At 42.0% G+C, this 12,424-nt stretch overlaps 1 protein-coding gene across 7 annotated transcripts in view; it reads left to right on the top strand.

Annotated features, from left to right (window-relative positions):
- The window catches only part of LOC106056145 (UPF0764 protein C16orf89 homolog), a 109,089-nt gene that overhangs the window by 59,056 nt on the left and 37,609 nt on the right, over positions 1-12,424 (top strand). The window lies entirely within an intron of this gene.

The following is a 12,424-nucleotide window of genomic DNA, read 5'->3' as shown; positions in this document are numbered from 1 at the left end:
AGTATTACTCATCATCTACTTCGTCTCCTCACTTTCTTATGTCTGTTTGTGTACTCTGTAAGATTCTCTTGAGTAAGACGATGGATCACGTGACCTTATGACCTTATCAATTCAAGCAAATCGTATGTGTGTGTGTGTGTGTTGGGGTTAGAGGGTGCTAAGTAAGACGATCGATTTTTATTGGAGACTCTTTGGCCGATAAAAAAGATTAGCATGTCATAAAATGAGCTCAGCAGACGATAAAAAAATCAAGTTTTAAGTTTTTGTCTGTGATGAACTCTAACTCCAGGTTCAATTTTTTACAAAGCTTTTTATCAAGTCACTCTATCTGTCTGGTAAAAAGTGTGTATGGTTGTCTCGTTATGTCTCCCACACCCATTCTTGGATCAAACTGAAACTTCGCACAATTATTCATTGACATAGACAAGACATAAATCAATGAAAAATAAAAGTAACCAATTAGACAATTAATTACTGGTAATTAATAGCAACAAATGAAACTAATCCTTCAGTATTTACAGACATGGCTAAATTTGTTGGGTTTAGTCCCCTTAAATAATTGTTAACGCTATTTCTCCCTCACGCAATCTCCGATCAAGTTGATATGTTATTGTACCTAACAAAACAGGAATCAATAAACAGCAAAATTACAAAGAGAGTTAATGTTATCACACAAACTCAGAGGCGGCCCTCGTCGGATCCCTATCGGATCCACCTATTTGCAAGGTCTATTCAAGACGTGATTTTGTTTTGATTTAGGTGGCCACGCTGGCCACATGCAAAGTGGCCATGTTGCCCGCGAACGCAATGTTTGACATGCCTGTTGTACCGGTTATTTTTATTTTAATTCTGTATTAAAGTGTGAATAAAACGCTCCACCTGACTACAAAAATTAGTGTCTACCAAGCAATGTTTCTCTCAACCTTTCTATATTTATCTGAGAAATGTGTATTATACAGTACAATACAGACAGCATAGAGTGACTGCTTATAGTTCCACAGTCACACTTGGCAGGGCACGTATTCTTTATGGGGGACGACCGTATATAAGTAAAGTTTCAGACCATATGGTCTTTGGAGCAGATGATGTTTAGGTCATCTGTTTCTTTGGCCAACGACCGTATGCAGAAGGCAATCTGTTTTGTTGAGATGAAAGGCGGTCAGCTTAAAAGAGGTGCCCCCAGGAAACGCTTTAAATACCATCTTAGGCGCCAACTTCCTTTGACTGACAAGAAAGCACACAGCTGCAGGCGGCACCTGTACGAGACTGCTTGAGCTTACTTATAAAGGTCACACACTTTGAGACCAAAGGTATTCCACTGCGATCATAGACGTAGACAGCGATAAGAGAACCTAAAGTGACCACTGCCGGACAACACTTATGTCCGTTCTAAATGTGGCAAAATATGTAGGTCAAAGCTGGGACTGGCAACCACCTTAAACACTGTACTCCTCATTAATCTTCGGACTCAAAGATAAGCCTTATTATTTTTTACTCATTTAGTAGTAAACTTTAAGAACCAAATACCGGTAGTTTAAGTCTAGTTCCACAACAACAAAATGACATTAAAACTCCTATTCTTTATTGCCCTGTTTTCTTGATGCCAAACGTAAGAAGATTTATTGACATGTAAGCTATTGATTTTTTAGTGAAATTAGATTTCATTATCGAGATCAATGGTCATCTGATCTTAGCTCTATTACGCCCATTTTAATGAGAAACATCGCTCAGAGATAATCGATAATCCGTCCTTTTAAGTTTGTTATTTTGGAGATCTTGATTTTAATTAATACGGAACGATCATAGAAATTCTTCGTACAGTGTTTGCTTAAGCGATTAAAATGGAAAGTCAACCAGGCCTCATTCTTATAGACAAAAATATTCCTATATTTCAAAAACATTTCTCTATGTGATGTAATTTTAGGAACAGAGTCAAATCTATAAATAGCTAGTTTCTTTTGTGTGCAACAGGGAGGGCCGGCCTTAGGACACTATAATCTATGCGACTGCAGTAAGCCCCGCATTGTCAGAGGCCACACGCTAATTCCAGGTGTAAATTATTAAATTAAGCCATTATTACTTATAACAGGGTACTCGCGATTTTCCAGGAGCTCCTGGAAATCTCCTGCAAAACATAAAAAAAAACTGAAATTTTCCTGGAATTATTGAAATCTCCTGAAAACTCATAAAACTCTCCTGAAAAATAGACAAAATTGTCATTTTGGTGTGTCATTCAAAATGGAAAACGCCGAGCCAACGCGCGATAAGAGAAAGAAAAAAAAGGGGGGGGATGTCAACTTTCATTGAATAAAAGTATTATACAAAGACAAATTTATTTTCTTATACAAAATCTTTTCACTTATTAATCTTATCCCTGCCCAGACTGGGCCCTGCGCAATCCGTTTCTCATAGGGCCCAGCAATAGTTATACCCGGCTCTGGTATCTGGTGTACAGAGTACGGAAGTATTGATAAACTAAGTTGTTGTTTTTGAAACGTAAAGAATATTTGTATTAGTACTCTTTGCCACTGTAGGCTCTGTAGCTTCAGATTGTTAAGGTCTGCCATTTGTAGCATAAAGTAATTAGTTTAATTAGTTGGCAACAATCTTTCAGTATGGAGTGCTTTTTTTTTCTTTTTTACTTCAGAATTCCATGCAATCATCCTCTTTTCATTGTCTTTTCATTGTCTCAAATTTAATTTTTGTTGCGAGAGACACCAGACAAGCTGTAGGCAAAATAAAAGCACAATAACAAAAGAAAGGTCTACTCTACAGGCACCAGCTCTAGGTAGCATGTTTATTTGTAGCCGGGTTAGATAGATCTCACCAGAACGTATGCCTTGTCAAATCCTCAGTTCCATTGATATATATATATATATATATAAACTGCCAGGACATCCGCTCTGTTATCAGCAGTAGACGCCTTGGCTGGCTTGGCCACGTTCGTAGAATGCCAGTAGGTCGACTTCCACTAGACATTCTGTATGGCGATCTAATAGAAGGCAGGAGAGCCGCTGGTCGCTCACTCTTACGTTATAAGGGTGTATGCAAACGCGACTTGAAGCTCTTCAAAATCGACACTAGCAGCTGGGAAAAAGTGGCACTGGATAGAGCTACATGGAGAGAGAGCATAAAGGAAGGGTCTTGGATTGCAGATGCCATACATTACAGAAGCAGAAAGAAGGGTGAAAATGCAACGGCGCCTGGTGATCATATATGCCCAACCTGTGATCGCAGCTGTGTATCAAGGATTGGCCTCTTTAGTCACACAAGAAGTTGCAAAGGGAAAAGATCGTCTCTCGAGACGTTAAATGCCACAGATATATATATATATATATATATATATATATATATATATATATATATATATATATATATATATTATTATTATCAAGTGACTCTATCAAGTGCTTGCTACCAACTCCCTATATTGACTGACTGCCCTTAACTCTGGTTCACTTAAGGTCAAGAGTGTTCACCTTAGGGCAACATGAGTTGTGAATACCATTCACAATACAGAAATAACATTCACAATATAGAAATAGGGTTTCTACACTATGTCACCAACTTTGAGGTGGTGACAGGAAGATACATGGGTCTGTGACTGAAATGAATTGAGAATCACTAAGCTATACTGTAAACTTAAAATTCCATCAGCTTTTCTCCAGGCTACCCACCAAAGGGCGCATCAGTCCGGTCACAGCTGCCTCCCGTCGAGTTAGCTTAACACCGCTAGTGTCTGTGTGTCTGTCCGGATGAGTAGTTATGAATTACTCCCCTTCCATTTAGTCCGACTGGGATTTACCTCCCCCCTTTTTCTTCCTCCCTAAATTCACTCAATTTCAGAGAGTAATTTGTAGCCGCCTGAGTTGAAGTCTGTACGAGATTTCTCTTAATTCACTCAACAATAATTGAGTGGTTTTGAAAATGTTGGGCTCAATCAGGCAAAAGTCTTGGCGAGTTATTACCCTTTTTATGATGTTTTCTCTTCGTTTCATTAGTTCCTGCCACACTTTTTTTTTACTGGTCTTATTCTTTATTTCAAGAATTTTACAAATAAAACCTCTATTAATAGTAACAAACACTGAAGGCTCTTTAGTGGGGGGTGGGGTAACCGTTTACCATATTTTTAACACATTTATGCAAATGGTTTTAGAATTTTTGTCAAAAAAAAAATTTTTTTTTTACATTTGTATTGTTAAGTGAAGTAAGTTCTGTCATACTTACTACTACATTTACACACAAACAATGTTTACGTTTTTAAAAGAGAACAAATCTATTTAGTGTGCTTATAAGTTGGGCATAACTTAAAACAACAATTAATAAGTAGTTTTTCATATTATCGCGTGAACTGCAGCATCTGCAATTCACCATAAAACTCTTAACAAAAGGAATTTTTTTAATTTTATTTTTTAACGGAATTAATTTTTTCTTGAGAATTTGAATAAGAGATTGACCCTTTAAAAAACAATTAGACCAATTAGATATTCATTATAAGACTTTAGTTAGGTCAGGTTCACATCTAACTCCAAATTCACTTTCACATATCCTTTGGTTTGCTGGACCACAGGGGCACCACACAAGATCTGTCAACCTTCTTTGTCCATTCTTTTCTCTGAAATTTGTCTTTGATAGAATTTCATTCTGATATTCTTTATGAAAATATTGAAACCTGCCCTTTTATCTGCCTGGGTGGACCACTTCAGGGGCCGATTTTGAGTTTGTGTTTTTTTAGCGGCCCCCGAAAGGGGAAAAGACGCTATTAGTTTTGTGCGAAATGTCTGTTGTCCGTCTGTCCGTCCGTCCCGTTTAGATCTCGTAAACTAGAAAAGATATTGAAAATCCGACATCACAATATTTTAGACAATTCAAAGTTCTGATGCAACGGCTACTTTTTTTTTCTGAAAGCGAAAAATCTAATTTTTAAAATCAGTTATGCAAGAAGTTTTTTTAAAGAAAAAAGCTAATTAGTATGCATTATAAGTTAGACCTAATTTAAAACAAATAGTAGTCTTGTAAACTTCATTTTCCTAAACATCTTGAGAATTTTCTCCATGATCAAATAAGAGGTTGAGCCTTTTCAAACCAATTAGATCAATTATAAGACATCAGTTAGGCCAGGGGAGTCGCGGTGGCTGAGCGGTAAAGCGCTTGGCTTCCGAACCAGGGGACCTGGGTTCGAATCCTGGTGAAGACTGGGATTTTCAACTTTGGAATCTTTGGGCGCCTCTGAGTCCACTCAGCTCTAATGGGTACCTGACATTAGTTGGGGAAAAGAAAAGGCGGTTGGTCGTTGTGCTGGCTATATGACACCCTCGTTAACCATAGGCCACAAAAACAGATGAACTTTGCATCATCTGCCATAAGGTCCAAAAGGGGAACTAGTTAGGCCAGGTTCACATCTAATTTACTTATTCTTTGATCCGCGGGACCATTGGGGCACTACACAAGATCTGTTAACCTTCTTTCTCCATTCTTATCTCTCATTTGTCTTTGAAATAATTTCATTTGGATGTTCTTTCTGGGTGGACCACTTCGGGGGCCGATTTTGAGTTTGTGTTTCCGCACAAACTGTCTTTTGTAACCCTGTTTTAATTGATTCATGTCTTGTCTATGCCAATGAATAATTGTGCGAAGTTTCAGCTTGATTCGAGAATGGGTGTGGGAGAAATAACGTGTACACACTTTTTACCATACAGAGTGAGTTGCTATAAGTTTTGTAATATTTTTTTTAATTACAAACCTCTTGTTTCTTATAACATTCATACGGTCTTTAGGGCTGTGTCTGTTGGACTCTTTTGTCTTTATTATGTCATCAATAGAGATGAACAGAATGTCTGCCCGACTACATCTTCTAACGATTAAACATATAACAGAATTACTAGTGAGTATGTGAGAGGAAGCGTGTCTTTGGGACATTCTCTGTCGATTTAATCACCACAAAAGCACGCGGGTTTCCCTCTGGTAATAGCTCTGGAAGGAGAAGGTTGAAGTGGGGTCACTTATTAGTTGACATTGTCTACATCGCCAACGGGCATACTGTCATGTATGCCCCTCCCCAACCGCCCCCCCCCCCCACATTGGTTACGATGAGTAATGAGAGTGTGAGTTGCGATCTTAGACGCTACAGCGTTAAGAACGCTAATCGTGTAGACCAGAGGTTCTCAACCTGTGGGTCGCGATCCCCTTGGGGGTCGATTGACCATTTGCCAGGGGTCGCCTAAGACCATCGAAAAAAATGATTGTTTTTGTCTATTCTTCTATTTTCTATTGCTGTATGTGTGAGCGGGGGGGGGTCGCGGCAGAGTGGGGGCTTGTAAAAAGGCGTCGCCGAGCTTAAAAGGTTGAGAACCACTGGTGTAGACCGATGCTGCTATTGTCCCCCCCCCCCCAGTACTTAGGATACCTAGAACGTTCATTCTGATGCAGAAAGCAGATTTTAATTTTGGTCAACTCATATGCAAGCGTAGTAAGGAGAGGAGGCTTACATTTCAGGAGTTCTCCTGGTCAGCCCATCGCCTGTTGACCGTTGCTCCGGAACGGCCAGCAAGGCTCCGGACATAAAACGGCGTGCAAAACGTGTACGCGGTCACTGTTTTTGTTCGGCATCTCCAGCCACTGCATGTCGCTAAATGAGATTGTTAATTCCGTCTCCGTTTGAATTCCATTTATTGTGTTTTCATGTTTGGCTGCAGGTCTTTAGTGTACAATAAACAAAGATTTAAACCGGCCTACGGAATTTTCTTTGTCATTTATTTCTTTGCCAAACCCACCATAACAATTGAAATACAAGGCTAGATGTGAGGCTGTCGTTTTAATTCATCACTCTGACACATTTGTTGTGGGTGTTTCCTTATCTGATTACACCATTTCCTTCTTATGGTATCATTTGACAGGTTACTCCATTCTTTTGCAAGGGTGTCATTTGACGAGTCACTCAATCTTTTGTGAGGGCGTCATTTGAAGGGTTAACTCTGTAACAATGAACACTGACCACTTAATGTTACGCCACTTCTTCTAAAAAATAAAAGACATCGTGCACCTCTACTTGACGTTGAGGTATCTCGTATCTTGAACTAGAAACAACATCTTGGACTGTGTCCTGACGTTGAGGTATCTCGTATCTTGAACTAGAAACAACAGCTTGGACTGTGTCCTGACGTTGAGGTATCTCGTATCTTGAACTAGAAACAACAGCTTGGACTGTGTCCTGGCGTTGAGGTATCTCGTATCTTGAACTAGAAACAACAGCTTGGACTGTGTCCTGGCGTTGAGGTATCTCGTATCTTGAACTAGAAACAACAGCTTGGACTGTGTCCTGACGTCTATATCAGCTAGTTATAGTTTTATCTTCTTGTTTCAATCATTTCCTTTGTTTATATATTGGCCTCCTTCAGTCGTAGAACGACTATGGTTCATCTCAGAGCAAGTGAGATGAAAGCCTGGGCATTGTTTATGCTCCGAACGATGTCGCCCACACAGCAGTTCCCCCTCTCTCCACGCAGTCAATGTGACCAAAGGAACGGAATATCCAATACAGTTTGGGATCAGTAGCGCCGCAGGCTCTGCCAGGCTGTAGCACGGTGTGCCACAGTCGGCCTAAGGGTCACCAGCTCCTGATTTTTTCTCAGGGTTGTCTCCCGAAGCCTTTCCCGTGTTTGGGTATAGCCGCAAGGCAGCGGAGGTTTGGTTTGGTTGTTAACGCGGAAGTGGTAATGGTCTTAAGCCCATCATTACCTATAAAATGCTTCCAATGACATGCGTTCCTCTGTTTAGTTACATAATAATTAGACTGTTAGCTCTAGTAATGATAACATTTGTTTCTATTGCAGCAGATGGTGTACACATACTCTCTATTTATGAATCATCTAAATACGTTATATTTATTACAAGAAAAAGGTGGAGGGGCGAATGTTTAAACTCTCTGCTATTAAAGAATTCGATTTCAGGGATTGTTAATTCAGGATTACTTGCCGTCCCACTGTTTCACCATCTTTAAACAAGACACGTGATATAAAGAAAGCTTTGTTTTTGTGCTGGATATACCACACCCTCGTTAATCGATGTCGACTGAAACGGACAAGCTAAACAGTATCCTTCTCTACTACCCACAGTCTCAAAAGGAAACAACCTTTTGTTACATATCCATGGCTTTACTCACAAAATTTTTGCGATCGACTACTAAATGTATTTATTTTGTTGTTTTTTACGGTCTTTGCAATGTCAATATACAAAAACTATTTTTAGAACAAAATACCAACATCTCATTCCATTACCTAAACGTCCGCATGGAATTCAAAACCTTCTCTATACAGACAGTGAAACCTCAAAGGTTAACAAAGCCTCTAGCTACGCTCAGCTTTTATATTCGGAATCGGCAAGGGAAATAAATACACGCTGTATATTTTGTGTAGATAAAAGTTATCTCCCTTTCTGGTAAAAAAAAAAAATAATTTCTAGTTATTTTTTGTTTCATGTCGATCTAATGTTGTTTTTGTTTCTTGTTTTCGTGTTTTTGTTTTTTTCGTAGAGCGGCAAAAGAAGGGAAGGGTTGGAGAGTCTTTGTTGATGATTTATAAACGGATTCAATTACCCTAAAAAATATTAACACAGGAGTCTGGCTGTAATTTGGTAGGATGCAAGGACGGCTACTGAAGGAAAGGGTGATGACTCGTATCGTTTTGTCAGTGTATTTTTTTTTTTCATAATGATTTCTTTTTTTTTTTCGAATGTTGTAGCTCCATACTTAGATGTTGTCACACGCTCCAATCATTTTATTTTGCACACCCTGTGTTTCTTGTACTCACACTCAAACACATACACAGGCTAACCATTTAAATCCACGTAGATTGTTAACACAGGTGTCGAGAATGTATTTGTGCGACTGAAACATTTACACAGTGTCCTATCTACAGCCAGCATCGTCCCGAGACATGACGTTAAACTGCGCTCCTCTTTCCTTAGCACTTTTGGAGCTCAAAAGTGCCCTACTCCTTTTCTATCATTGTGTCTGCCTCCTCTTTTCCTAAGTCTGCCTTCATTGATCATCACACTGTCTCCTTAACTTTAAATTCTCACTACGTCCTAGACCAGTCCGTTTGCCGTGGACTGCGACGGGTAAGGGGGGATAAAGAGATCCTGGTGTTTGAGTGGTGGCTATCTGAGGATAAACCACAACAACACAATACTTTGGCTCCAAGTTCCCCTAGACCTGAGACCCAGAAGGCCCGCTCTGGGTCAACCGGCTGGTCATGCCGAGCTACCAGCATAGGTCGTCGACCTATGCTGGAGGGCGGTGGCTGGAGGGTCAATCAGGGAGCTGCTGTATCGGACACATGTCCGATGTAGCAGCTGACTGAGTATAGCACCTGTGTAGCCCTGGCGGGCTCATTCTGGACATCCGAATGGCCCGTCCCCTTGTTGGACTCGATGGCGGGTGGGGAGCACAGGTGCCGAATTAACCAAAATATATATGGACAAAAAAACACACACAAAACTACTTGCCCCAGACCTATGTCTGGGCAAGAAACGTCGAATTGACGATAAAAAAGAGGAGGTCCCAAAAAGCTGTGCCACCTGGCCATCATTTCTGGTGGTAAGATGCACAGAGGAGGGAAAAAGCCTGACAAAGTTGAGCCCTTTTATTATCTATAAGGGACTCAAGTCAGTAGTGGGAGAGCCCAAGAGTGTGTCTAAGCTACACAAAACAATGGAACTCCTTGTAGAAGTAGACAGCAAGACACACTCTTATGGGCTTTTAAGATGCAGAAGACTCTGTGATCTCCAAGTGGAAGTCATGCCACACAAGAGTCTGAACACCAGCAGAGGTGTAATCAGCTCTAGGGACCTACTGGAATGTTCCGAGAAGGAAATAGTGGAGGGCATTGAAGGAGTCACCCATGCCCGGCGCATTACCAGGCGCAGGGAGGGTGAGGAGGTCAAAACCGCCACTATTATCCTCACATTCGGAACTAGGACACCGCCAGAGTATGTGAAGGCAGGATACCTACGAGTTCCAGTGAGGCCCTACATACCTAACCCCATGAGGTGCTTCAAGTGCCAGGGTTATGGGCACGGCGCGGCAGTCTGCAAGAGGAACACTGTGTGTGCCAGATGTGCTGGAGAGGGTCATGAGGACAAGGGCTGCACAGCCCAGTTCAAATGCCCAAACTGTCAAGCTGGCCACTCAGCCTACTCCAAGGACTGCCCTGTGTGGAAACAGGAGGTTGCCGTGCAGGAGTACAAGGCAAGAAACGGATGTACCTTTAGCCAGGCGAAATCGGCTGTACTGTCCCTACCCAAGGGCCAATTCGGCTTGACAAAGACCTACGCCCAGGCTGTTGCTAAGAAAGGAAGATCCATAGCCACACAGACGGACACATTGACCTCACCACCCCCTCCTCCTCCCCCAACTCAGAAGAAAACACCGCCAAAGAACACACCTCTGAAGAAACAAGAAAGCCCTGTTGTCATGCTAAAGAACAGGTTCTCTGTGCTCGCTGATGAGAGCATGGAGACTGAGCAGCATGTCAAAACCAATACTCCGGGAGAACCCGGAGACATCATGTCTGACACAGGTTCTCCTCAGAGAACCCAGCCAGACACCCCAACCTCTACCGAGTTAGAAGTTGACCAACTCCCTAAGGGGAGAAATCAAAGCGGAGAGGATGCCCGAGGTGAGAGAGGAGGAAATAACCTCCGCTCTAACCAGAGGGATCTCCCCTCTCCAGAGAGAAAGACTTCCCCCAAAAGGGGGTTGTCCTCCTCTCCATCCAAACCCAAGAATAAAAATACCAAGGTCACTGGAATAAAGGGAAACCCCTCCGGGGGCCTCCCAAGGCCAAATAGCTCCAAGTAGGTCATCTAGAATAAGTCATGGATTCCAGAATTGTACAGTGGAATTGTAGAGGCCTCAAGGCCAATTACGAGGAAATGCAGCTACTGATGGACTCTGAGACTCCTGTAGCTGTCTGCTTACAGGAAACATTTCTGAAAGATTGCATCAGCTTCCGAAGCTACCGTGCTTACACCAAGAATGTTGAGGATGCAGAGAGAGCATCAGGTGGAGTCTGTATCCTTGTGAAGGATAGCATCCCCCATGAGAGGGTAGAACTACAGACCACACTACAGGCCGTAGCAGCTAGGATAACCCTTCACAAGGTTATCACTTGCTGCAGCCTGTATCTACCACCAGGCGCTCCATTAAACCGAACAGACATGGAGGACCTATTGAAACAACTCCCCCGGCCTTATTTAATCCTTGCGGATTTCAATGCCCATAACACCATGTGGGGATCCAACAATACCGACACAAGAGGTCGTATGCTGGAGGATATCTTCCTCCAACATGATTTATGCATACTTAATGATGCATCACCGACCTACTTGCACCCAGGAACTGGATCATTCACATGCATTGACCTCACCGTATGCGTCCCCGGACTTCTGGACGATTTTAAATGGTCAGTTAGCAATGATCTACGGGGAAGTGATCACTTCCCAATCATCATTACTAACAATCTCCCTTCATTGGGACGACATCAGCGGTGGAAACTGAATAAGGCCGATTGGGAACAATTCCAAAAAAGATGCTCTGAGGATATCACAGAAAATATCCTCCATGAACAGAACCCAGCTGATACCTTTGCTAGCAAGCTACTAAGTATAGCCAGGAAAGTTGTACCCCTAACCTCTGCAAATCCAAAACGGCCTAGCAAACCATGGTTTGATACAGCTTGCAAAAGTGCTATTGGTGATAGGAAAAAACGACTGGCTGCATTTATAAAGAATCCTTCCCAGGAAAACCTAAAGCTATTCAGGATAGCTAGAGCAAAGGCTAGACAAACCATACGGTCAGCCAAAAGGAATTCCTGGAGAAGTTTTGTCGGCAGTCTGGATGCCAAAACTTCTGCTAGAGCGGTTTGGAAGGCAGTAAGGCGAATCAAAGGGAAAGAATCAAATGCAATAGGGCATTTGAAAAACCAAGGACGAACTGTCACGTCCCCCAGAGAAATAGCTGACTGCCTTGCATCCTCAATAGCAGAAAAATCATCCACTGCACACTACACGCCAGAGTTCCAAAAAGTCAAAACCAGGGAGGAAAGACACCCCATTGATTTCAGGTCAGAGAACAATGAAGACTACAACAAACCGTTCTCGCTTGAGGAACTGAGGGAATCGCTGGACAAGTCACATGACACAGCGCCTGGAGAAGACGAAATCCATTACCAGTTCCTCAAGCACCTTCCCGAACCCTCATTGGCAGTCCTACTAGGGGTCTATAACTGTGTGTGGCAAACAGGCGCTTTCCCAAACAGCTGGAGGAAAGCCACAGTTATACCGATACCTAAACCGGGAAGAGACGGCTCTGACCCAGCTAACTATCGACCAATAGCACTAACAAGCTGCATCTGCAAAACCATGG

Source organism: Biomphalaria glabrata, chromosome 12, assembly GCF_947242115.1.
Source record: "Biomphalaria glabrata chromosome 12, xgBioGlab47.1, whole genome shotgun sequence".
Taxonomy (NCBI): domain Eukaryota; kingdom Metazoa; phylum Mollusca; class Gastropoda; family Planorbidae; genus Biomphalaria; species Biomphalaria glabrata.
The sequence above is the reverse complement of the archived record's forward strand: the minus strand, read 5'-3'. Positions and strand labels throughout refer to the sequence as shown.